Here is a 25,075-nt window from a genome sequence, read left to right as displayed (position 1 = left end):
GTGCTGCTTATGCTACTAAAGCTGGGCTGTTTGCTTGCTCAGAGCCAGCAAAGCACAAATCTCTTGTGTTTTGCTTTCCTGAGGTCTGTACTGGTAACCCATCCACCAAATGGAGAAGGGGAGGAAAGAAAGAAAGAAAGAAAGAAAGAAAGAAAGAAAGAAAGAAAGAAAGAAAGAAAGAAAGAAAGAAAGAAAGAAAGAAAGAAAGAAAGAAAGAAGAAAGAAAGAAAGAAAGAAAGAAAGAAAGAAAGAAAGAAAGAAAGAAAGAAAGAAAGAAAGAAAGAAGAAAGAAAGAAAGAAAGAAAGAAAGAAAGAAAGAAAGAAAGAAGAGTAAGTGCTTGGAAAGTCCAGGTGGAGTGTTGGCAATGTCTAGTGAGGACTGTGAAAGGAAAACAAATTCTGTGACCAGCAAGTAGAGAATTGGCCAGAAATTTAAATCTCCTTTTTATCATCTTTTCCTTCCCACTAGCTGTAATGAGCGTGTTGGTCACCCTACTATTTTATTCTTAAGTTTTACAGCTTTGATGGAGCATTTCATTTCAGTCGAACCCACATTTTTCAAGTTTTAAAGCTTTGCTGGAGCATTTCATTTCAGTAAAACTCATGTTTTTCTTGGTCTTTTTTTATTTTACTGAAAGTCTCTTCTCTTGCTCAAAGAAGGCTGATGGAAGAAATGCTAGCCACCGGTTCTTACAAATGAATCATTTCTATTTCAGGTTAGCATGGGCTGAAGGAGTTTGCAAGCAGTAGATGGGCCTGAGAATGCTTCAAGCTATGCAGGGGGATGTCAGATATTTGTACTCCCACACTTTCACAGGGCTGTTGAAAATTGATTTCTACAAAGCACCTATCCCCTCCTTTGTATTTGTTCCAGGAGAGGAACAAAATACAAGGCTGCATGGATTCTGGAAAGGATGTCCACATTTCTGGCAGCAGAGTTAGAAGCAAAACCTAGCTTCAAAGCAAGATATCGTGGCATAACTCAAGAAGACTCCTGCCTTTATGAGCTGTACTAATCAATACTTGTATTTAATAGAGTTATAATTGTCTTGATTTGCTTCACTCCTAGTCACTCAGTAGATGAGACATTGTGGTCCAGCAGCTGCGTATGTGGAGAGCTCCCGCTTCCTGGGTATTCATGAACTAAAGCTCAGGTCTCTCCTTTTGGGCAAAGCACCAGCTGTCACCCCTTGGTCCAGGAGAGCTGAAGGCACTTACCCAGGGCCAAATTCCCTTTGTCCTGGTGATGCTGTCCAACAGAAAGTTTCCCCTGCAGAGTGTGGTCCCACAGCGTGGCTGTCACCGAGGTGCCCCAGCCTCTGGTGCACCTGGGAACACCTTTCGCAGGCCCCCTGTGCAAAGTCCTCGGGAGCAGGGGAATCTGCAGTGCAGGTGGTGGTAGAGGTTTGGGTGCATTCCTGGCACACACCCATGAGGGACAGTTTCCTTCCAGGAGATGATGCAGCTGCTCTACAACCATGCTGAGGCCCACAGTGTTTCTGGCGGGCTGATTTGGGCTCCATAGGATCCCATTGAGTGAGAGCAGCTGTTGAAGTATTTTAAAAAATGACCTAGATAGTGTTTACTCAAAGTTTAGAAATTGCCATGAGATATCATTATTTGCCTGTATTTTTTTGCTCATCGTTCACAACTCACATCTCGGGAAGGGATGCTTTGGGAATCTCAGTGCTTCCAAACAGAAACACCACTCAAACCCTCACTCCCACATGTCCTGCTAAAATCCCCGTCCATGTATTTACGCTGGGCAGGGCAGCGGGGCAGCCTGGCACCAGGCAGCCTCTAGGACCTGAGTGTGACCCCGTGCAAAGAGCAACGTGGGATGAAGTGGCACAAAATAGCATTATTTCCTGGAAAATATTTACAAGGCATCTGTAAGGTAATGTTAATGCCCCTAACGAAGCAGCTAAGTGCCAGCTGTCAGGCATCTTTGCCCTATATCAGTAATTATTCATATGAGAAAGAAGGATGGTGTGTCCCGTTAGGGAACTGCCTAGTGAGAGGCAGCTTCTGAAACGCTACCCAGGTCCCCTCGGGGGGATGTAACGTATCTGTGAGTGATCACGGTCTTTGCCCAGCTGGAAGATAACTCCCTTTATCTCCCTTTACCTCCATGATAGGACCATGTACCCCAGACACCTTGAACCGGGGAGACAGGCTCGTTGCCCCCGGGGAGGGGATGCAGTGTCAGCTGAGACTACATCTTATTTCCATATGACACCTGCTGGTAAAAAAAAGGCATGGCTGCCCTTTAGAAACATCTGCTTTGTGGCTTTTAATTTTTCTGAAAAGCATGCATCTCTTACTGCTTGCTCGTACGGGATTTCTCGGTGCTCCCAAGTTGATATTCTCAGTACTCTGACTCATTTTGGCAGGTTGGAAAGTACTTGTCCGAGGCGCTTCTGTGTACAGGACATAGTTCTCTAGATGTTAGATTTCCTTGATTGTGCAGAAGATGAGCTTTCAAAAAAAAAAAGAAAAAACAACCCAGCCTTAAACTAATTAAACTTCAGATTATTTCACTGGCAACAGAAACTGCTCTGAATGTGAACCAATGCAACATAGTGTAATGCCATTACCATAAAGAAAGGTGACCATATTTTCATGTTGAAACAGCTCTTGAGCGTGACCAAATTTTAATTTATGCTTTATCATCTTGTTGTAAAGATGTTGCCAGCTTTGCGCAACCTCTGCCCTCTATGTTACCTTAACCGCCTGCCGCATTTGTGGGAGGAAGGCAGTAGTGGTGGAGAGTAGGAGTGCGGAGACCCCCATGACTGCAAGCTTGCTAACCTCATGGGTCCCAACAAAAATCTGGTGGAGAGCTCTGGTGTAGGAGGGACCCACTCAGTCAGAGTGTGCCTTGAATGGCATTTTGCAGAGCCTGGAAGAGCAGAGCAGAGCTGCAAGGCATATTAACATGCTGGTTTTCTTCTCCGTCCTTCTGTGAGGCTGAAGTTGAGCAGGAATTACAGGCTGCCAGACCTGACCTGACGGCAGTGAGCACCTGGCCCATGGAGACTGACTTGTCAGTCTGCATTCGATGGGGAAAAAAAAAATGCTGGCTGAAAAAAAATATTCTGTGTACAATACTTGATAATGTTTGTGGTGAGGACTGCTCTTAGGCTACTTAGCAAATACCGATTTGCTGAAGGCCTCTCTCTGCTTATACAAATCTCCCTAAGCTTATTCTTAAATCCAATATTGCCCTGAGCGCGCTGACATGTTTCAAACATGGTCCTGAGTGCTGCAAAGGTTGCAAACTCTTGATTTCCAGTGTCACTATTCTTTGGCTGGCTGTTTAAGAATCATATCTTTCAACAAACAGCAGTTGAATGCATTCATGTCAAATGAAATCATTCCTTTAAAAGGTTTAGTTGTCAGGTATTCATTAAAGTGGGTTTCACATCAAAATGATAGTCACTAATACAGCGAAAACATCTTTTATAGCTTCAGGATTTTTATGTTGCGTTGTATAAATGCCAGATCTCCACTGGTACAGAAATATCTTCCTGGACCTACACAGTAGGTATGAGACTGCATTTCTCTTGTCCCCTTCAGAAGAAAATGAATATGGTGTATCAGTGTGGTAGGTACAAGGACATTGCTGAAAGTCCTTTATGGAAATAGGGCGCAATGGACTGTAGCTCCAAATTTAGCATAGCATTCCCATAGCTTCTGCAAACCGTTTTCCACCTTGTAAATGTTAAAATCAGAGCTTGTTTTTTATTATCTACCATAAGATGAAGATTACCATTCTAACTTCCTTTTTTTTTTTTTTTTTTAAAGTAACTGAGCTAAAAAGTAGTTCTTGCTTAAGAAATGGAAAGTCAGTAGCAATCTCATCACTTCAAACTTTAGTTGTCTGGAGTCTTTGGAGAATTTCACTCATCTGGGAGACTGCTAAACCAGCATTTAGTACAAACCAGTCCTTTTCTGCTAGTCCCCAGGCTGGAGAAACTCAGAGGACACTGTGAAGGCTGCAATGGCAGGAGACACTGTATTCAGGTTCAGGTTAATGGGAGCTACAGCATGTTCAGCTCTCCCTGGAACTCAGGCAGGTGCCTAAATATGGGTTGAGGCATCTCACTTTAGACTAGCTATTTTTGCAGCTCCTGGCCCTGGTGTGTGAATTGATGGCATTTCAGTTGTAAAGAGCAGATGGTATTCACTAGTGATCCAGGACAGCTTTTTTGCATTAGTGTCAAAAATAGATCAAATGCCAGCTGTAGCTCTTTTGGGTCAGTGGAGGTGAATTCACAGAGTGATGTGCATGATACTGCAACATGCAGCAGCAGGGAAAAATCAGACGTTCCTTTTAGCAGCACAAAGTGCTTCTAAATGGCTTTAAATGCTGTTTCTTGTGTCTTTTTGCACAGCTCAAATCCTTGTGCGTCTCAGCGGTAAACTAAATTGCCCGATACTATAAAAGTATTATTCTGCGTAGATTTAGCTTTCAGTGTGGTGCAATTCAGCATTTGCATCGGTTCTTGGAGGCAGCTTTGGCTGTGCTGCTGATGGGGCACTTCACAGAGGCCCAGTCCCTTCTCAACCCCGTCAGCCAGAGAACTCACTAAATTTAGTGGCACTAAGCAGGGTCTGGAGGGACCAGGGCAGAAGAAGGAGCTGTGATGCCCTCGTTTGCCTTCCCAGGAAATCTAGTTTTAGGGGTTCTGGTGGGAAGGCTGCCAAGATGAGCTGCTTAAGAGCAGGCAGCGTAAAGAGGAGTTTGAGAGTATTTTACATTTATTAGAAAACCAAAGGTGGTTTCCATTACTCAGCTTACTGCTCATTTTACATATTGCTGAAGTTAAGTTGTGCTCTTAGTGACAAACTACAGAGAAGTAGTGTAGTGTCAGCAAGGATGATCCTTTTTTCTTAGTTGAATTGGGTGCATAGCCTCTTTTTTTTTTTTTTTGACTGAAGAAAGCTATGATGCATAAAGAAGAGAATTTGCATCATTTAAGGCAAAAAAAAAGTGTATGTGTAAGAAAGCTGGTCTGCAGGCACACCCTGCTGGTTTGTAGGGAGAGTGCAAAGGAAACATATATGAATTTTATGAAAAGGCAGCTTTCCTGTCTGTTTATAATTGTCATTAATTTTTTTCCCATGGTATCTTTATCTTGGTTTTCATTTCTGAAAACAGGAGCAGTGATGCGTGAGCTGCTAAGGAGGGATCTGCAGAAGTCGGGGACGTTGCCTGACCGGGAGGACTCCCACAGGAGATCCCAGTGCTTTTGGAAATCTCTACCAGATCTGTGTGCCTACCAGAATGACTTTATCATGTGTGTAGCTGAAACGACTAAGATCTAAAATAGGTTGTATGTGACACCTCTCCATTACCCTAAGAAGTAAGCAAAGCAACACTGCAAGCTTGACTGTTGTCAGGATTTTTCCACATGAAGAAAATTACCGGAATAGCAACAGAGAAAAAAACCTGTTCTTTGATTCTGCTCTGGAATCTCTCCCAGATGCCTGCATGATGATTGCCTCCATATGACTTTCCACACCACACCCCCCCCCAAAAAAAAAAAAAAAAAAAGTCAGGGAAATAATGCTCCCTTTATACCCAAACAAAATGTCTTCAGTGAATTGGAAATCGTTATTCCAGTTGATTACAGCACACAGACCTGCTGCTAACAACATGACTGAATTACCTAGGAGCAGTAAGTGTCCACAAATTGAATCTGGTCTTCACAAGGCAAATATTAAGGAAGGTATTTTGAAGAGGCATAGGTGATCATTGCCCATCCCATTTGAAACCTCTCAAGTGGAGCCAATTTTGAAAAATTGCTATGCAGCTGAAAATCATGCTTTTTTAGAGATGTCAAACCAGAGACACCCTTGTTCATTAGTTCTGGAGTGGCTGAATGCCTGCATCTTTCGAGACAGAAACTGCAATTTTCATATATTTGGGAGTCAGGAAACTGATGGAGATAATCTGCCCAGGGAGGGGGGAATTGAAAGGACCCCTCGTTTCTGGTGTGTGGCCCCCAGGGAGCACAGCTGGGAGCACAGCTGTCTGAGCATTAGCAATACCAGGGTCTATCCTGTTCTTCCCCCACCTACGATTTGGATAACCGTGGCAGCCTGGTGCCACAGCCCTGCCTGTGGTGGGTGGGTGCCCTACAGCCTCTGGCTCCCCTGGCTGCAGCAGCTTGCAGGGGTCGTGCCCAAGCTCCCCTCTCCTGGGAATGCTGGTAGGAATGGAGGAAGCCATTGGGGTGTTCTTGGTGTTGCTTGGTAATAAATGTCAAGTCTTGGGGGTGCAGGAATATGTAGTTTGGACTTCTTCATGTAAAACCACTGTGGGAAAGGGGATGGAGACAGAAGGGGTAGCCAGCAGGGTGAGCAGGCTGCATGCAGAGCTACTCAGGAAGCTCCCTGAAAACCAGGAGCCTCACCTGGAGGTAAGCCACATTTCCTTTTGCCATTTATCCTCTCTATCTGGTGTCAATAATGCTTGCTTGGGCTCCAAGACTTGTAGGAGAAGGAGGTGATATTACAAATTATGGTGCCTAATTTACTTCAAGGAAAGAACCTAAAGAAAAAATCATTAATATGATTTTCATTCACCCTTTTCCCCAGTACCTGGTGCTTGTGTTCATAACTAGTCTGAAAAATTGTCTTTCAGCCCCTTCCCCAGAAAGGGTAAGCAGCAGCCCTTTGCTCTTGTGAGGGCACGTTTGTATGCTACGCCCCGGGAACTCTGAAGCTTGTATCCCTTTCATATCTGTATCCAATTTTTATCCTGTAAGGAGAGCTTTACCTTCATGAAGAAACTGGTTTTCTTTCCATAAGCATAAACTCAGTTTGAGCCGGGCAGCCTGGAGTGCAGTATCAGCTTACACCTGCAGGTTGTGCTTCTGGACAGCTTTTCTCATCAGCTCTAATTGCTCTCTTAGACCCGTCCTGTAAAATGACGCACTTTCTCTCTTCGATTATATTTGTCGAGGAAATTATTAATTGCTTATGTTTGCTAGGTCGCCTCTGCATTTTTATAAACCTATAATGAGCTTATAATAAATCAGAGTGATAGCTGCTGCACAGGAATACAGCAACAACTTTAATAATAATAATCTATGCAGGTATATGCTTGTGTATATTCTACAATGCTTTTATATGATGCCAACAGTGTGCTAAGCACTTCAAAGCCTTGGAAGACAGATCTTTGCCCTCCAGCACTTGCAAAGTAAACAGCCGTTCAGGGGAAGGGCAGCAAGGAAGTGCCTGATATTGTTGGGATGTTTGAGCAGTAGGTATTGCTTGCATAATTAGCCTCAGTGGCATGAGGAAAATGCTGGGACTGATACATTATCTATGGTTGAGGGGTTTTTTTGGTTGGTTGGTTTTTCACGATGGAAGATCCCTGTCAGTGGCCATGACTGGTAACGTGCCAGTTCTCAAACTTCATCAAGTGTGGTGAAAAGCTTAGGCTGTCAGAGTAGGGAAGGGCTATGCCTTGTGCTGCTAAACGGAGAAGTAACTTGGATATGGAAGGTGCAGGAGGAAATAGGGAGACTGGCTCAGAAGAAGTTGAATTTAGTTCCAACAGGTTTTGCTTAATGACTTTGTGGAAGAACCACAAATATCCCTTGTTTCTGCATATCCCGTTTGCACTGTTTTTACAGCATGTTCCTTTCTCAGTTCTCCTCCTCCTTCTCTCTCACACACACAAAAACGTTATTTTGGATTAAGCCATCACTGTGGTATGCATGGTGGTACTTCTCAAGGAAGTAAACAGAAAAAAAGTGTACCACAACTCTTCACACTACAAACCTACCAGTCAAAAATATTTATGTTGTCTTACAGTAGCTTTTATGATCTCCTGGCCTTCATTCTGATTGCTGCAATAGTCTTTATAAGATAAGCCATGAAAACCATGGGAAATACTATACTGCCTGCCTGATAGACAAGCCTCCTGTCACACAGTAGCCCTGGTTGTTATCTACAGTGAAGCGCATGCTGATGTACAAATACCTTTGATTATAACGAGATTAATTTTGGGTGGAGTGGTAAATCCCCCATTGACTCTGCACATGTCTAGGCACTCATTCAGCAGGGCTCACGTGTTGCTGCCGCCAGAGTGCATGGAGGCAGCCCTTCTCCTCCAGCCCCACGTGGGCAACGAGGCCTCCGTGCTGCACAGCTGTGTGGCTGGGGAGGAAAAAAGATGGCAGGACTCTGGAGGGACAGTCTATTATGTGCTGGTTTTGCAAAGTGCTCATCAGTGTCCCTTCAAAAAGGAAATGATGCTTAGTAAGGTGATGTTCCACCAGGCAGGTAACGAATAAAGCAGGCAGCATCTGCAAGGTGAGGGGTTTCAGCTCCTCTCTCCAGTCAATGTGGCTACTTTTTCTGTGACATATTCCAACTGAATGCTCTTGGGGTTTGAGAAACCACCACATAACTAATGGCATTTCAGCTTTGGAAGTGAGTCATCTGCAAGCTAAGGAGCACACAATGACTCCTTTCAATTGCCTTGCAGAGCAGGGTGACTTGCATTTGTAGCTCCAGCTGTCAACCTTTAAGCAGACCAATGGCAGGCATATAGAAAAATCAGTAGAGATATTGCTAGTCATTTACAAATAAATTATAAATTCTTTTATTTTGCTATCTCAAAGTAATCTCTGCCCATTGCTTAGGCAGAGAAGGCTGCAGGCTAAAGATACACTTGGTCACTGGCTTGCTGTCCTCAGCTGCCCTGCCTGCTGCAGATGATCATCTTCTCCGTCACCTTGCTCCAATCATTCATTGAATCTGTGCCCAAAACTGGATCTGGGCAATAGGGTTTTCTTTAAGAAAAACACACTGGGATAGTTGACATGAAACACTTCACCCAGGGAAACACAATCATGTGCAGAACTAAGTACAAACATACATCTCTGCAGCTCCTTTGAAAATTTAGGGATCAAGAGATCTGGGCTGAGCCTTATCAATTCAAGCACAACCACAGTCAGGCTTAAACCTGGCTTCCACCTTGAGTGTGGTACATTTATATATGTACTCACTGTCTGAACATTCTTTTGTCTCTTCCTTTCGCTTCTTGGGATTGCTACTGCAGTAACTGAAGTGCTTGTTGTCTTTGAAGTGCTTTGCGGTGCCTGGGTTTGAGACAATAGTTGTTTCTGGCTAAAGTCTGAGAAGGAAAAAGGGAGTTAGCTGGGCTGTTGTGTGTGTTATTACCAATTCTCTGGTACTCTTTGTGAGAGGGCTCCTGGGAGGGATGAGTAAGGACCCATCCCAGTCTCCTGGTAACTCAAGTCATTGCAGGACATTGTTTGATGGGACTTTCCCTATTTTCTGTAATGCTTACAAGACTGTAATGCCCAGGGATCAGGGATGAGGGGCAGAGCTCTGTCGAGTTAAGCACTGTATGAACATGTGATAGAAACAAGAGCCGAAGAGTTTGCAAGCTATTGTTGGTGGGCAAAGCTAATAGTACAAACATTACACATTCTCTGGACTGTTTGTTTTGGGGGGGTGGGGTGATTTTTTTTTTTTTTGTAAATGGTGAAGTCAGCTGGCATTTAGCAAAGAAAAAAAGAAGAATTCTGTTGTCTTCTTTCCTGTTTGACACTGGTACAATGGATACGAGAGCACGGGTCTATTTTTGCGATGAAGACTAAAGACTAAGGGAATAGCTAAACCCAGCTGAGCCTGGAGCCTTGCCTTATAAGGGAGCTGCCAGAAAGTGCAGTTCTCTGGCGAGCCTCTCCTCGGCAGAGAAATCCATAAAGCAACGCGGTGATGTGTCAGAAAGGAGTCTGCAGAGATGGCCAGAAAAACTACACTCCTTTAAATAACTTTGCAAAACTTCAGTGTGAAGGAGGCCACCAGCTTCCTTCTGAAGAGGAGTATGTGCAGTCATGCCAAAGAAACATCTACAAGTCTGCCTGAACAGGAGCCTCCTTTCTAACAGCCAGTGCAGAGCCTCTATTGCAGGCTGGTACTTTAGCTGACTTCTTCTCAGCTGGAAGCTATAAACACCTTCTGGACTACCAGGAACTTTCAGCTGCATGGAGAGAGCTCCTTCCCCTGGTTTAGAAAATGTTCCTGGCTGTAGCTCCTGGTTGTAATCCCGTCCCCCAGTCTGAGTTGTCCTATCTGACTCCTGGGACAGATCAGTCATGCAGTGGTCCATAAGAACCTCATCCACTTGCAGACATGCCTGAGCAGCCCAATGGTTTTGAGAGGGGCCAATAGCTCCTTTTCTTGTGCCACAGGTCCCTTCTTGAGATGTTAGAGAGACAGCAAAGACTGCTGGCTCAGCAATGAAGGCAATACATTTTTTAATTAACAGGATAAGTGGTTATGAAATGTTCCTGAAACCTGAATGTAAATAGACATTGACAGCACCATTTTGTTTGAGGCATAATCAATTTGAATAGATCTGCTAATGTCTGCCATGTAGCCATGTGACTCCCCCGGGTTTCAGCATCTCAGCTGTGAGGCAGTGGTTGAAGAGAGCTTGCTGGGAAGAGGTGGGATGCAATGCAACCTTGATGGGAGAGTATAAAGCCTTTTTTTTGTAAGGAAAGCAGCCTCCCAAATCAGAGCATCGTGGCAATACTCCAGCCCCTAGCTCTGCTTATGCTCCTGTTGGTGCTGTAATCTCAGGCTAGTAAAATATACTGTCAGACAGAAACTGAATTTGCAAATGAGCAGATGTGGGAAGTTCCCTTACTTGTTTTAGAAAAGAAGGGCCAAAACTGAGAAACCACTGCCAGATTGCCATGTGTGGTCGGTCACCCAAAAGAAGAGCTTCACCTGATCTTACCTGGTGTTGAGCACAACTTTGAAGGCCGCAGCACAGCGCAGAGACCTCCAGTGCTTCAGGAATTTAGCTTGGTCAGCCCCCCTGCCACGGCTCCTCCCCGAAGGGAAGAGGTACCTCTGAGGAAGGTGTTTAGTGCAGATCGTCAGAGGCACTCTGAACCTGGTTATGACTTTTGGGGTAGCAGGTTCAGCTCCAGAATACACCTTGAGGGCAAGAGGTCGTGTAACCTGTGAAACCTGCTTATGAGAGCACTCATGTACCATCTGCTGCCGTTGCTGTTACTAGGTATGGGTGATGATACTCTGTCACATAACAATAAAGCTGGGATAATTTTTAGGTGGTAATGATAAGAAGCTGGTACTATTAAATGACAGCTACAGCTCCCCTCAGTGAAAGATGGACAGTATAAAATGGTGGGGGGGTGTATATATATATATATATGTGTGTGTGTGTGTGTGTATATATGTACTGCTCTGCATGAAAAAAATGTATTTGTGCAGAAACCTCTGATATCCCAGAGCTCAATTAGGTCTGATGAATGAGCCCAAAGTTACGCTTCGAGAGCAGTCTGTCAAAGTGCAAGGATGTTTCCCCATGTTAAATGCGTATGTATGTAAGTGGCTCTTTAGAGGTCTGAAACATCACCCACTGAGCACAGGTGCAGAAACATCGCACCCTGCCAAAAACACTTAACAGTTTTAGCAAAACCTAAGACCTAGGAATAATAAATCCTTTTTCACAACGCTGTTTCTATTAACACTGTAAAAATCTGAATTTAAATTAAATCAATCCCTATCTTAGCCCCATCAGTACTTAGTGTGGTGTTCTTTCTCCCAGTGGGACTGCTTCACTGCATGCTGGTATTTAACCTCCTGTGTGGGAGCGAGCCACACCGTGACCTGTCAGTTCTAGAAACACAGTGAGGTACCTGTCCTTTGGGAAGGTTGAACCTGTACGCTTCCATCACAGGCTGGAGTTAATAATTGATCTTCCTCAGATGTAAGCTACATGCTACTGAGAAAATAAAAACAAGCATGCATTCCTGCCTTGCATGAATGTCCCTGTGTCTGAAAGTGAGCTGCTAATGAGTAACTTTAGCTCATAGTACAGGAAACAGGGTATAAGCTCTTTTGTATGCGCCTTGGTTAAAACCCTCAGTTTTGCCTCTTGAAAGTATTACAGCATCTAGAAAAGTATTCTCGAGCATCTTTTTTCTAACGTGTGATTCTTGTGTGTGCTTTTCCTAACCACTCTTCTCCACATGGCATCTATCGCTGAATGCATAATGTGTAGTTTTGTGGCGTGGACAGTCATACAGATGTGTCATTTCAGGCATACAACATGATTTGCCTTTGACTCATAGGCTCATCTGGCTGATTTTTTTCCAGTCAACACATGCTCTTTCAGACAGCAGTGTCTGTTGGGGTGATGGTGGTGGCCGCTTGCACTGTCCTCTTGACCTTTGTGGCTATACAGGCTGGGAGCTGCTACCCGTGTTGCTGGTGAAAAGAAACAGCTGATGCACCTCTGGTGTCTGCCAGAGCTGCTAAACACTTTGGGCTGCAAGCTCCTTGGCGTGGTGGTCTCTAAATGCTTGGAAAATGCTCAGCAGGTAGTGCTGCTGCTTGCAGCAGGCCCAGGGCAGCCGCTGCACCGGCCACAGCGCTAACCTGACAGCTGGGACAGCCAGAAGCAGCTGCTGAGGCCCTGCTGGTAGCGCTGCTCCTGCCACAGGCCTCACAACAGACCCGAGTTGGTGGGGCACACACTGAGCACTGTGTCCTCACAGCTTAGCGTCTCTCTTGGCTTGGCACAGGCTTCATAGGCATGAGTCACGTCTGCAATGGTACAAAACAGCCTTGGTGTTTTGCAGCACTTTATCCAGTGTTACAGGATGACAGCTTTTAGCTAAAAGTTGAAATGTACGATATATTTTCTTTCATTGCAAAAGAAAAATCCCAACTCTTCTTGAGCTGGTGGTCACCAGAACCTTATGCTGTGGAAAACCCATACCTTGACCTGGCAGAAAAAAATATAAGAGTATTACTTGCTCTGCTCTTCATGGGGAAAAAAAAAATGTTTCTCTTAAACATCTGTCTGTATGGTTAACAGACAGCTCAACCACCATGGCCACTCCTTCTTGTACCTGGAAAGATGTACTGTGCATGATCAGTGCCGCTGTGTTCTCGCTGTAGCTACCTGCCTATTAACATAATCCTTTCGTTGTCATTACACTGACAAATTACATGCTGGATGCTGTTGCACACTCCAGCGAGGCAGTTTTCCTTCCAGATGTGGCATTTGTTCCTCCAGGTTAACTGGCAGTGCCTGTCTGGAAAGGATGGAGTCATGCCTGGCAAGCTAGGAGCACTCCTGTCTCACCTCGCTTCTGTTTCTCTCATCTATTGGTTCCACATCCTTGTTCCTGAAGCAGCATGTCTTCCGTCTGGTGTATGGTTTCATGTTTAAGTTTAGCCAAAACTAAGGGGGCTCAAGCCTGACTTTAGTCTGAAGGCTCTAATTTTCACATGTACTTGCATGGTTTCTTTTTTGGTTTCTTTTCTTCTTCCCCTGCTCACGAACCTCTCTGCTCCATCTCCTGTCAGATCTACCGCATCCAAGCCTTCTGCCTGTCTTTCTCTGTGATTAATGTACCCCATCCCTTTTCTGTGCATCTTCAGTACCTGCTTTCCCAGTGGACTCCAGCCAGCTGCTGCAGGCTCTGGCTTTAGCTCCTGTAACTGCCAGCCTGAGCAGAAATGGTGGTTTTGCAGGAGAATGGTGGCTTTGACTGAGCACCCATTTGATGGAGTGACACTTGGCAATATCCTAGTGCTGTCAGGGTGCCTGTCATGTCTCCAGTCCTTTGACTGGTTAGGGAGTAGATTCAGAGGGTGTCATGGTGCAGACTGTGAATGAAATCTGTATGACCTTATGGGTCTGACTCTACAGAGTGGTGTAGACCAGGGATCTAGGTGTTTCATGAATATGTCTGTTGTTTAAGCCTGGCTAAGATCTGCGCACATTCTGGTATTTAAGCAGGGACTTCAGACAGTGTAGGTCAATTAGTTGACCTGGGCTGTAAACCTTTTCTTTTTGGTGTAGGTAGGTGTATTTTGGCTGTGTTGATACATATGTCTCCATCTAGACAGCTTTTCAAGTAACATTTGTGGTATGAATCTTGTCTGGTGCTGCCACTCTAGGAGGTGATGACAAGAACCAAGATGGTCAAGTTGCCATGCATGTGTCTTCTGGTGGTTTTACTGTCTTGTATGCTCTGTAGGGCAACACTGACTCTGGGCAGCAAGAAAGGAGAAGGAACCTTCCTCAACGCTGCCAAAGCACATAAATTATGCTGGACACACACAGAATCAGGGGATGACTCACGGGCTGATATGTCAGCTATGTGACCTTCTGAGCTGGGGCTTGGAACCAGCTGGAGAGCACGGACTAGCTCACTCAAGATAACTTGTGCTTTCTTTTTTTTGTCATGCAGTCTCTTCAGTGCGGTGGCTGATGTAGCCTGCATGTCCCGAAGCAGCTGATGAAGCAATTGACCACAGATAATCCTCACAACAGGGCTCCAGTAGTGAAATAAACACGTGTTGGGGGTGTGTGTGTGTTCACCTCCAGATGAACAAAAAAGGATCTCTTCTACTTGCCCTGTCTCAGAGCTCTTGGGATGATTTAGCATGTCCAAAAATGCAAGTGGTTAATGACACCATCCCTATTACTGCAAATGCTTTCCAGACACAAGACATTGGATTTGTGTTGCTATGGCTATAGCATTATGGCCTCTTTTATCACACACCTTTAATGGGGCAGGGAAAGCTTGCTTTGTGCAGTTGCGGCACTATCGGATTGCTGAAAGCCCTCGCTGCATTTATCTTCAGCTCCTTGGAAGTGCTGACAGCTATCAGCCAGGCTGCAGAAGATGGCTGCGAGGTGAGGGTGACTGCAGCACTCTTTTCTGGCAGCAGTTAGGAAGGATGTTTTTTGGTGAGGAGGAGGTGGGCAGGCAGCACAGGTACAGGGACCACGGTTGTGCATGCCTGACAACATTGAGGGGAAGCCTTGCATGGGTCTGTTTTAATCCTTAGGGTTTAAAGCCAAATAGCTGTATGAGCTCACAATGAGCGTGTCAGTCCTGTACACAGGAAGGCTGCCCAGAAGCGTGAAAACATGCCAGGAACTCTCATTTCCAGTGCTTGGATAGATCAGGTCTGTGGTGTAACTGACTGCACCGTGCTCTCGCCTGCTTGCTTATCGTCTCTGTGTCCAACCGAACACCGCCGTGGGCATCCAGGAAATCCTTTCTAGTGAGTCAGAAAAGGGACCCTGTTGTGTAAAATGGGGTTTGCACTCTATGATGGTTTCCACAGGGGATTAGGACAGCATCTGTGCTTTCCCTAAACTATTCTTCAAGTATGCTAGTGGGGCAGTGGCAGCCAGCCTTCATGGGGGCGTCCCTGACAGTGTAAAATGAATTAAAGGGTCACTGAAGCCTCACTCTGCAACAGCTACAGAACTTGCCAGGGAGAGCCAGCAGGTTCCAGCTTACAGCTGCTTCCAATCATTTCCATTTCCTGGATAATGGTGTTCATTTCCTTCCAGAATCTACTTGCCTGGGAACGCAGTAACATCTGTTCCACCAGGTTGTATGAAAGATGGTCTTCCTCATGGCAGGAAAGGCTTTTAAAGGCTTTTTTATTTATTGTTTTCCCTCCCCTCAGAACAGTTGCTTTAAGTGAGGTTTAGCTCTGAAAGACAATTATAAAAGTGATAATCTTGCCTCTGTGTTTGGCTGTTTGCTAAAGAATTTCAGCTCCTACTTGCTCACAACACCAGCCCCAGCGCCGACAGCCCATCTTGCCCAGTGTTCAGGGCAGTACACAGAGCACCGATGGCTTGCGCCTGTGCCAGGAGCAGCACTCCCATGCACTGCCTCATGTTGCCCAGAAGCTGAACAGATTGGCAGTGCCGCTAAAACTTACCTGTGTTGTAGTTGGTTCTACTGAGGATGCAGAAAAACCTCTGGAAATAAACCTTTTCCATGCCAAGGTGCATACAGTCTGTTGCACTAATATGAGTAAAAACTGAAAAGATGCACAACAATGAGTGTAAAGTGATTATTTGCTTAGCAAAAAAATACCTCTTTAAATGGTTGCTCTTCTGTATAAACTTGCACTTAGAGTTCTGGCTTTTTTTAGTAGAATACAATGTAGTTCATCTCTACAGAATCACTTATGGAACATAGATCATAGTGTTGTGTGGTTTTTTTTTTTTTTTTTTTTTTTAACATCATTCCTCATGGCTTTTCTTCTCTCATCACTCTATTATTATATGGTAAAAAAAAAGTATGTATCTCTTTAGGGAGGAAGAAAGCATTGGTTAAGAATATTTTAATTCTCATGCAGCTCAATTCTAAAGAATTTCAAGTACCTAGCTCTCTTAGTGTCTTCAGTGGAAGCCTAGCATCTCTCCTACAGCTTCTTGACATCTCTGAGTAAGGCATTTATACAAATGACCTCTCTCTTTGGCCGTCATCTCATGGTCTTTTAGCAAAGTTGCTTAAACCTTTGCACACACGCAAGCTGTGACCCAGTGGACTGACTGTTTCCTAGGACATCCTCTTCTGCTCGAGACAGAGCACCCTGACATCCCTCTGCCCACCTCGCTTCAAGATAATATGTAACAGACTGCCAGACTGTTTGGAAATAATTTTCTGCAGTCATTTTCAGCTCTGATCTGAAGGTCTTTGAGTGTTGAAGGTTAAGCAGTTCGAGTTCCAGCTGGAATAAACAGGCTTTTATATGTGAACTCTGAAATACGCATTCAAAGGTTACACCTGTAACTTCTGTGGCACAGCTGTCTCTTACCCATGCCCTTGAACCTGGAAGACCAGTAGGTAACAGATAAACTAGATTTGTCTTGCTACGGGTGACCTGAAGCCAGTTTGCTCTGCTGTTGCTCTTTTTGGAGCGCAAAATTCCCTACACTGAATTTCAACAGTACTCGACTTAGAATTTGGTTCACGACTATCCATTGGGGTGACAGCCATCCAGTGACGACACAAGGATAGAAAAACCCCTGGGCACACATCCAATGACTACCCTTCATCTCATGCATGTGATGCTCTTCCAGTTTTTAAGATGTAAGTCTCAACACTCCAATAAATGTTGTCTAACCTTTAGAAGTGTACAGGGGACAGAAATAAGCAGGCGAGAGAACACAGCTGTAATGCTATTAAAGGCTCTCATTCCTTTTCTCCTCCCTGTAATGTTTAAAGGATGGGCATTGAAGCCAATTGTGTGCAATCTATTTGGGGATGGAAAAAAATAAGCCAGCAATCTTTTTTCAGAACTACTATGTGGGAAGAGCACCGTTCCTTGTGGTTTTCTTTTTCCAAACAACCGCTAAGCCGGTGGTAATCCTGAGCAGAGCTGAACGCCATTCAGCTGGGGTGCGTTGGGCACCCAGAACCGGGTCTAATTCTCAGGAAACTATCAGCGGCATCCCACCACACGCATCCTTCTGCTTTACCCCAAAGTACAGGGTCACAGGACTGAGCTGCTGGATGTATCAATTCATTAACTTTGTTTGTAAGTTAATGGTTCTTGTTATGCAAATTAGTACTGATATGTAAATTACTCTTTTCCCTGTTAGCTGTTAAAATAAAGAGCATAATCTCTATATTCCAGATGTTTGTAGAAGATTATTACTCACCAGAATGTAAATTTTGATTTATTATTTCCAGTTCTAGTAATCATTAACAACTACTGGTAGTTTAAGAATTCCTTTTTCATTCCAAAGGGTAGAATTTACCTGGTTTTACATCAAGGCAGATTAAGTAAGCCACGCTGAGCAGTTATTACCTTTCTTTTCAATCATACTGCTGTAAAAAGGCAGTGTACTTTTTCAACTCTAAATTTCACCTTTTAATATTAATATGTTGACATATCAAACAATGTCACTAATAGGTAAAGCAGAACAAAATGAGTCACTATTTAAACTATCTTTTTTTAGATTATGCTTTCTCTATTAAAGTATATCAATCAAAAGACAAAGAGAAACAACTTAGATATGCAAAGAAAAAACTTGCAGAAATGTACAAGGTGAGATGAAGTGAATAAAAGAACTGTATCAGAATACACATAATGAAAATCCAAGAGATAAACCAAATTAACTTCTTGATTAAACACAACTAATGGGAAGACACGTGCTCTATCTTGAGAGTTTTTAATTCTGCTGCAGACAAGATGCAGTAAGTCAAAGCTAGGGAGGAAATAGAAAGGTGGCTGGGTGATGTTTTCCCAACCATAGATACATGAATAATTACATGTGTCTGTTCTGCCTGACTTCTGGCCCAAAATACTTGACAGAGCTAATTTTTAATTTGTTCTCTTAAAGTCCTTTTAGCCCAAAATATCCTCCCTAACACGGCCTGGTTCTGGTTTTGTTGCTCAGCTATGCTGCTGTTGTTCTGGCTCTGTTTTAGCAGAGCTGATCCTCAAATGTGTAATGAGAGGTTAGTCTAATGCAGCATGTATAGCAAAGAGCCTGGCAGCCCCCAGAAAATCATATCAGATGGACTACTTGTAGGCTCTATTAGATTTGTTCTCAAATTAGGCCTATGATGTCTTGGGTGATTACTATAGGGTGTTACAAGGCTACCTTGTGTGCAAGTATGTGACAGAATAAGGGATGTTCTAGTAATTCCAGAACTGCTTATATTTCCCCCTAAAATCAATAGAACTGTATTATCCAGGCAGACATCTGGTTTCGCTTAGTGCTTTATTATAAGGATATCTAATTGCCTGAAGGTCTGTTTGTTGATCAAGCAACCAGATGAAACTTTACCTTAGTATTCAAACTAACACTCGGTCACCGTTTAAAAATTGCCTGTGATAGGAAGGCTGTGAAGTCTGTTGTCTGACATCCCTTTCCTGTGATACAAGGCCAAGTATACAGAGAGAAACAAAATTATCAAAATTTCTTGGCTACTGCTCTTCCTTTGAGCCATCCCATGACACATCTAATTCAAAGCTCCTCCAGACATGTTTCACAGATTTATTATGTAAAACTCCTCTCTCTGAAAGAGGAGAATTATCACTCATCAATTTTTAACCCAGGCTGTTTCACTCACGCAGTTTACAGCGTGACCCAATTCAATAGTTGTCTTGGAACAACTGAGGGGGTGACAAGCCACGGCATGTGCGTGGGAATGAGTGACTTTGCTACCAGACATCGTGTAATGTTAGAAACGCCCTGAATTTCAACAGCACAACCTAGTCAGTCAAGGCAGAAGCCCACATAATTGGGTTTAATACTGCTATGGAAACTATGCTGAGGGCTAAAAATACTGTTTAAAAAGTAGAGATTCTGTTCTTGTGTGTTTTTCCATCAACTCCTCGCTTCAATGAGAGTTGTTTCAAGCCCTGTCTGAAAAGATGGAGCATTATGGAGCAGTTAAAGATAACATGAAGATGTTCTCTGATAGCAGTTAACTCTAAAGAAACACAAATCTTGCACTTTAACAAATATTTCAAATGCACCAAAACCCCGAGAATTTTTAATATTTGTTGTCTTGGAAGTTAGGATGAATATACACATATTTAAGCACTAAACTAGTTATTAGAAAAATACATGCTTAATTCTGTCTAACTTAGAATTTTTGCTCCTTTTTTTTTAATCCTTGAGTTCAGTTTTGCAAGTCTTCAGTCCCCACTGGCCTGTTGTTGTGGAACTGTTCAAAAGTCCTTGTCTAAATATTAAACACCCTTGGAGTGTGATGGTACATTGTGTGCTACTGGAAGTGCTGCTGATAGCATGTCTGTTTTCACCAGCAACATGTTGGCTCACCCACTAGTACCAAGAGTATCTACTTTGCTATGCTTCCTTGCCTCCTTCCTCTCACCTCCTTAAGAAAGTGCTTATAAAGAGAGAATTAGATAGGAAAAAAAAAAAAATCTTCCTTCAAGGTTACATTCTTCAAGAATTAAAAAACATTGGATGTTTTCCCATTGGCGTTTATGGGACTGTTTGTTTTTAAGTCAACAGGAGACTTAGTCTTGCAACTTGCAAGGAGACTTGCAGCTCATGGCAGCTGCAAAGGAAGGCTGAGCTCCAAATCACCTGAAGTGTCCATGCCTCTTCCCTCAGTGTGGTAATGGAAATGAGAAGGTGCCAAAAATATCAGGATAGAAAAATTATGTGGCTTTGCTGGTCATTTTGACATTTCAGAAGTGCTAGGGTTTTGTTGGTGCTAGTTATTTTCTGCACTCCATCAGGTTTCTGTGTGTTCCAGAGGACCCTTCTTGGAGGTTGGAGACTTTTTTTTCACTATTTGGATTGCCACTTATGATGAGACAGGCAATCAAACTGTAATGGAAACTGTTTTCCTTGCTTGATTTTACCTTGTTTTGTTTTGTTTTCCTCCGGGATGGGTAGCTCTGCCTCTAAGCCTAGGTGTCCTTGTCCTAAGCTTCTACACAGCCACAAGTAATTTCAACCTGTTTGTGAAAGGGCAAAACCAGATGTGTGTGAGAGGTTTTTTTTTCTATATGGGAACATTAAATGGGATGCACTTGTGTCTTTGCCTGAAAGATTGTATCTCTCCAAGTGCCTTTTCCTAAAGCACTGGAATTGAGCTGAAAGCAACCAACTTGGGACGGGGAGTAGCTGCAGCGCGCTGCCATCTGCGCCGCTCCAGGGATGGCACGTGCAGGTGTTACCGGTCAGCCAGGGATGGCCCAGCACTGCAGATCTTGCTTTGTGCCCAGCCAGCTTGTGGTCAGCCCAAGCGCTCTGACCTTTGCTTAAATGCAGGCAGCAATTTTACATGTCCGTTCTCAAAAGCAGTGAGATGTGAGAGCACAGACTCGCCTGAGCAGCCTGTTCCTCTGCTCCCATGGTCTCCCATGCGGGCTTGGCACAGGCACCTGGGATACGATGGAGCAGCCATATGATGTTGCCGCTGGTTTCTATTTGCGAGCACAAGGTTACCAAGGCTCATACTTGAAGATCAGGAACACAAACAGAAGACCCAAGTCTGCTCCCACTCCCTGTAGTATCAACACCTGGACTGCAATTTGGCAGGTGTCATCAGAATTAAGCACTAAATCTGGTGTGTGGTTTTTGTAACACTATGATTTAGGTTTACTACAGTGCAAATAACATGCAGTGTGCTGGATCCAGCAGAGGATACCTCTCTGGTAGGTAAGCTCTTGGCTTCTGAAGGTGAATGTTCATCAAGCATTTTGCACCTGAAGAGTGCTATAGCTGATAACATGCATGAGGAACGATGGTTCTGTCTCAATGGATAAGGTGAAAGGAAGTGGGTTAACAAATAATGGGAAATAATTGCACCAGTCTTTGCAGATCATCTCAATAAACCTACTTCTATTATTTACTTGCTGTCATATACACTAGAAAACACCCTATATTGTCTCTTAATTATGCTAGGAATGTCCCAGGCACTTGTAGTTTCTCTTCACGTCAGTCTCAGGAAATCCTCCAAATATTTTTGTTGCTTTCCTTTGAATTAATTCCTCCCTGCCCATATTTGCCTGGAATGAGAGCAATGAGAAATGAGCTATGGTCTCACTGATATGAGGAAGATGATCTGGAATTTCTGCTCTTGTTTGTCATTATCACTCGTGACAATTTATCTTCCAGGTAAATTATTCCTCTGAATATATTCCTCCTCATTGGATTTCTGAGCTAATACACCTAAATATTTAATTTTCTTAGATTAAACAGTAACTTTATTTACTACTTATGCTTCTGTGCTCAGAGGAGGCTGTTCCATATGCTCTGTACAATCCAACATGGAATGTTTCTTGTGACTAAGCACCTTTTATTTGAATTGATATCAAAATGTTACCCAAATGTGCAGCAAGTTAGCCTCACAAAAGGAAAAAATATTTTTCAGAACTGCTGCTAGAATCAGTGGGAATATTTGAATCAAAATGGCAGCGTCTGGTCCTCAGTTCTCTTTTGAAAAGCACTACCCAGCAACAAATGAAATTGAGCCAACATAACCATTTAAAATAGCAAAGTAAACAGTTCATGCCGTAGTCAAGATAATCCTTAATTTCTCCTGCTTATCTGAGATCTGCCCTGCTGATCTGATGGGAGGATTTAATCTTCCTGAAAGCTGTTATCATTGTGTGTGCTTGAACTGGGAAGACCCCTTTTCCACCTCCTTTTTTAGAGACCTTTCTCCTAGAAGATTAATGCTGCTGTGCCTCTTTTAAAAAAAAAACCTCTGAAATATGGATTATTTTTAGAGGTATACACTAGGGATATTTTGGTACAATACAGCTTGAGGGAGATAAAAAATAATGCCTGTTTAAAAGATTCACTCTTTTTCTTTACAGAAGAACTGTGTTGTCTTAAATTATTCTAATTTTTGTCTCGCATAAGTACATGTAGTTGTGGCAATTAAAAAGAGAATCAGTGGCTTATGGTTTCTGCCAGTTGCGTAACCAACTCAAAAGCTATAGGGAATTTTAATTTCAAATTTCTCTGCGCTATGTTGGAAACCATTTTTGTAATTTTCTATTTCTCTTGGGATACTGTGTGAAACACAGAACAGCAGAGCAGATGGCCTGCCTTCTATTTCCAAAGAGACGAGTAAAACCACTGTGTTCAAGAGGGAAGTCTGAAGGGGGTTTCTCTGAGGTATGGGAAAGCCCAGTCTAACATCTGGATCAAAACAAAAACCAGAGCCAGTTTAACAGGTTTAATGTATAACACTTTTCATAAGTAAACGGACGTATTCGTGACATTATCTTTACTACGCTTCTATGATTTAATCTAAAAGTAAAAAAAAAAATAATTAAAAATCCATCTTTAAATTCTTTAAATTAAGATTCTCTAGTATACCTGCACCTTGGGGAGAGGAAAGAATCAGTGGGTGAAACTTCTTAGGCTTAGTCATAGTAGGAGCAAGGAGTGATGGCCTGAAATATGCAGCAAAAGTTCTCAGAATAGAGAATGAGTCATTACTGCCCTTGAACTTCGTGAATCTGAAACTATATTTATCATTTTGCATTGTTCCTGAGCTGTGTATTTGTAGTTCCACAAACAGAGCAACTTGCCTTTTCTGCCCTGAGGAGCTAAAACAGGGAAATTCTAGGGAGAGAAGTTGAGGATTAATTTCTTGAAGTGAGTTTTAAGGAAAGCTTTATTGAAGAATACTCACATTGGGAGATTACTGATGTGAAGGTGATACTGACAGGTTAAAGGAAGAAGGTAATAGCATCCAAAGTTTTTTTTACAAAAAAAAAAAAAAAAAAAAAAAAAAAAAAAAAAAAAAAGGAAATGAGTAAAATGAGAGTTCATGTAGGGTCAAGAATGCGTAACATGGCATACTGTTATAAAAGGCAAGTATTTTTGTTAAGGTAGTACTTTCCCACCCCCACCGCCCAAACTTACTTGCAAAGTTCTTAAGAGAAACCAGAGCACTAAAAGGAAAGATCCAGATCACTACATTTTGCATTCTTCCTCTTCTTCCCCTGCTATATTATAAGTGAATTAAGACAAGTTTTTGAACTGGGTCATTGCTAAACAGCTGGCTTGTGAAAGAGCACAGCTGTCACACCAAAAATATCACCTTAGCACAAAAAAATCAGTGGGGAATCTTATAAGTGTCTGCAGAACTGTGTGTTCAATTAATGACCAAATGCACATACTGGAAGAGCACTTGCTGTCTCTGGTCTTACAGCAGCAGCCCCTGTAGAAAGAATGGAAAAGGTGCTTGAGTGAGTTCTCTCTTTACAGCATTTTACATAACGGAATTTTAAAAATGGGAATTATTATTACTGGATGACAGGATAAAAGAGGCAGTTATTGGCTTGCCAAAAAGACTTAGCAAATGGAAATCCAGAATTAGTTCCAGGAAATGTAATAGGTAATGTAATAAGTATGTGAGAACTGTAGGTACTTTGCATTTTTGTATGTGAAGTAACTGCAGCACAGGATTACACATCCCACACTGATATTTCAAGTTTCCTTGTTCAGTGGGAAGGAACACCACTGGTGAGCTGAGGCTCATTTTATAGGCATAGATTATCAGCTATCTTTAAATCTGCTTCCAAAAACTCTCATGGCTGTTGTGACAATTTATTAGCATAGGGAACTCCTGTGGGCATTTGTGCTGCAGTGTAAGTATAAGTAAAGGCTATTCTGAAGATCTATTTGTAGTGATTATCTCAGACTCAGCACATGGAAAACTGGTAACAAAACCCCTTCTTTTACATTGTTCTTTAAGAGCAATTTACTATGCCTAGACAGCTGAAATTTTCAGTCTGGGGGGTGGTGGAAAATAAAATATCAGTATCTTCAGAGTAAAACATTTCCAATAAAGTGTGTGGCAAGCTCATTTTAACTCAAAACTACAACTTCTCTACCCCCGCCTCCCCCAAACATAATAAACATACCAAAAGAAATAAACTTTAATGCATAGGGAAATTGTTCACAATTAAATTTAGTGCCAATAGATTCAGAACTCCAGAAGCATTTACATTTTTGCTAAGAAAATAATGATTCCTGAAGTAAGAAATCTAGTGGCAATTTAAATACTGGTTTCCACGTTGGCATTACTGATGAAATAGGATGACAACAGACCTCCCCTTCTACTGTTACCCATAATGGGTACAATTTACTAATATAGACTTGTACTCATCTAGGACAAATTTAGCAACTGGTTATGTGAGCAAAGGGTTTTACCAGGTAACTGCAAAATCTGTGACTTCCAAGATACTGTCTACTGGCAAGCAGCAGGTTGGGATGCTGCGAAAGCAGCTTAAGTATACGTAAGGAGTGACATTTATACTCTGTGCTGAAGCCCTACAGTTATTTTCTGCTGCTCTTCCCACTTTGGCCTTTGGCATTACATTACTATGGGTCGGTGTTTCCTGAACTGAGACCTGTAGATGAGCAGTAGCGAAATACTCACGCTCTTAACTAAACCTTTGACAATGTGAGCATGAAGAGCAGCTGTGCCCAATTCATCTAGGTGTCCAGGTAGCTTACTACTTTCTTTTTAAGCTGTACGCTTCGGTCTCCACTGGAAGCTTGGCAAGGAGCTACGCGATTACATTTTTATTGCAGATGGGTGGAAACCCATTAGTAGATCTGCGCGTTACCTGAAGCATTTGGCCCAAAGAGTTTGGGAAGCACTTTTCTCACCCAGGCCGTTCCCAACGCACTGCTGTCTCCCGAGCCCCGCCCCCCGCGCCCGGCGGGCCGCGCCGCCCCGACGGCTCCAGG

The 25,075-nt window shown here is 43.1% G+C and overlaps 1 long non-coding RNA gene across 1 annotated transcript; it reads right to left on the bottom strand.

The window, feature by feature from the left end:
- Nucleotides 1-20,509: 20,509 nt before the first annotated feature.
- LOC113482282 lies at nucleotides 20,510-25,054 on the bottom strand. Its single transcript, XR_003398813.1, has 3 exons — nucleotides 24,762-25,054; nucleotides 23,418-23,537; nucleotides 20,510-21,366 (listed from the first exon to the last, which is right to left on the bottom strand). It is a non-coding gene; the product is annotated as an uncharacterized LOC113482282 (long non-coding RNA).
- Between the last annotated feature and the right edge of the window lie 21 nt (nucleotides 25,055-25,075).

The sequence above is a fragment of the Athene cunicularia genome (genome assembly GCF_003259725.1).
Source record: "Athene cunicularia isolate RWA chromosome 7 unlocalized genomic scaffold, athCun1 chr7_part1, whole genome shotgun sequence".
NCBI classification, from domain to species: domain Eukaryota; kingdom Metazoa; phylum Chordata; class Aves; order Strigiformes; family Strigidae; genus Athene; species Athene cunicularia.
Note: the sequence above shows the minus strand (reverse complement) of the source record. Positions and strands in the feature narration are given on the sequence as shown.